We start from the raw sequence: 2,300 nt of genomic DNA, 5'->3' as shown, positions 1-2,300 counted from the left end.
TCGTGAAATTTTTCAAATACTTGCTCTTGTATTTAAAGAGGAAGGTACACGATTGCTTGGTCTCCTATATATAAGTTTAGCTTAGGGAAAATAAACATGATACTCCGTATGTAGTTTATTTCTTTGACAAAAAATGAGTCTTGGTTGGGTTGTTGAGCAAATTTTTTTGCGAATATATATAAAATTTATTAGTAAAAGTAATTTAAGTTGAACAGAAATAAGGTGTATGTATGTTGAGACTAAAGAGTATAATTGACGATAAATCTTATCGCTATCACTATTCGAGAACTCAATCTCTTATACATCCCTCTAGGCTCTAACGTAGTATGCTTATTGTGACTTCCAACGCATTATTTTTAGCTTTACCTTGCTAAATACGTTAATCCACCCTTAATGTATACGCGTGAACTTTTGTCACGAAGCAAATGTGAAGATAAATCTACATTTAAGGTAAGATTTCTACGTTATCATTATTTTGCCTATTTGGTAGTCCAAAATGATTGGAAATTTGTCTCCAACAAGCCTTCTTTGATTTATTGATTTGGAGTTGGCTTTACTTTATGAAATATCAAATCTCGCATTGCTTTTGGCTACTTATTATTACAAGTCATTAAAGTAAACAATGGACTAAAGATTAAATGATTAATTGTGTGTTCACACTTCACAAGCATGCAAAATTACAAAATTCTTTTAATTTATTTGCTTCCATTTATCTCTTATGTAGGGTTTGGTATATATGGATATTGTTGCTAAAGAAAAGGAAATAATTCATATTTATTAATATTTAATTCAAGTCGGTACTTGATTGATTTAATGATTGACCTAATATATATTTCTCTATATAAAAGTAATATTCAATCATACTTCTTTTGTGAATTTATGTCTTATTTTTAATTACGAGATTATGACTTGATAATATAACTAATCAATGAAAAATCTATACAAAGGGAGTATTCTAAACATTTTAATAAGCAAGTCTTGGCATAGTATTAATCATATGGCATCACAGTACATTATTGTATTAGCTATATGTAAGAAATATCAATTCAATCTATAAATCCTACAATATAAATATATACAACTCTCAATTACAAAAAAAAAAAAAAAAAAAAAAAATAGTACGTGTTGAATTAAAAATTTAAAATCATACTTCGTACATGCTATATATTTTTTTTTATATATTTATTTATTAAGTAGAATAATTTTTTTAATCTATAATTTCTAGAGGAAAAGAGGTTAAGTATGTTGACTAATGCGAAGTATTTCATTATTAAGTTAACAAAAATTTGAAATTTTCCTCTATGTGGTACTCCACCATATGTCATTTTCAAATTAAATTATTTGTTTTTTGAATATTGTGGTCTTTGGAGACCAGTTTATCAGCTAAATTACAGCAGGTATTTCATAAACCATAATTTTTTTTTTTTATTTTATTTTATTTTTTTTTATTTTTTTATTTTTATAAAGGCAAAAGGAAAGGCTCATTTAGCAGTGATAGTCTGTTGTCAAGAATAAGAAAAAAAAAAAAAAAAAAAAAAAAAAAAAAAAGTAAAAAGAAAGAGAAAGGAAAGAAGTTCACTTTACTTGAGTGGGTTGACAAAAAGTCTTGGTCTACTATAAATAGTTACTACTCCGGAAAAGACAAAACATCCACAAATGCTGAAATGGTCAAGAACATTAGTACTCTATCACTATTACGTTGATACTAATCGACAGTTACAGATTAAGGAATAGTTGAATACGAGTACCTTCCTTTCCTTTCAATAAGGTTATACGGACTTTTCAACGAGGTTATACCGAGTACATACCTAGGGTCTAGGGATGTGGGTACATACATCGATACAATTATTGAATTGGGTATCTAACGGATCATATGCTTGGGGCAGATAAATAATTTTGAGGTCACAAGTTCATTCGAGGCCTATTATTTACATTTGTGAGTAGTGGATTTCCTTCTTCCTCATATGCTCTTAAGCGTTAATTTACATAGCTGGACTGATTGACTTGTGAGAAATAATGGTTTAATACTATGAGTAGGGTCCCTTCTCCTTACCAATTAAAATTAGTGTAATTTGCTTGTCAATCTATTCAATTCTTTAAAATTAAAATGGTTAATTATAATATAAATAGATTATTACATACTGATAACAATTAAACTTAAATTAATGTAATTTGCTTGTTATTAGGGACTCAACTTGTTATCAAAAGGCCGGTTGTCTTACTCTTACTTTTCTTCCATTTTTAAGTGTCCAACCAATAAAATTTGGACTATAAAATCGTGAGAGTAGAGGTTAAAAGTC

The sequence above is a fragment of the Chenopodium quinoa genome, unplaced genomic scaffold (genome assembly GCF_001683475.1).
Source record: "Chenopodium quinoa cultivar QQ74 unplaced genomic scaffold, ASM168347v1, whole genome shotgun sequence".
Taxonomy (NCBI): Eukaryota; Viridiplantae; Streptophyta; class Magnoliopsida; order Caryophyllales; family Amaranthaceae; genus Chenopodium; species Chenopodium quinoa.
The sequence above is the reverse complement of the archived record's forward strand: the minus strand, read 5'-3'. Positions refer to the sequence as shown.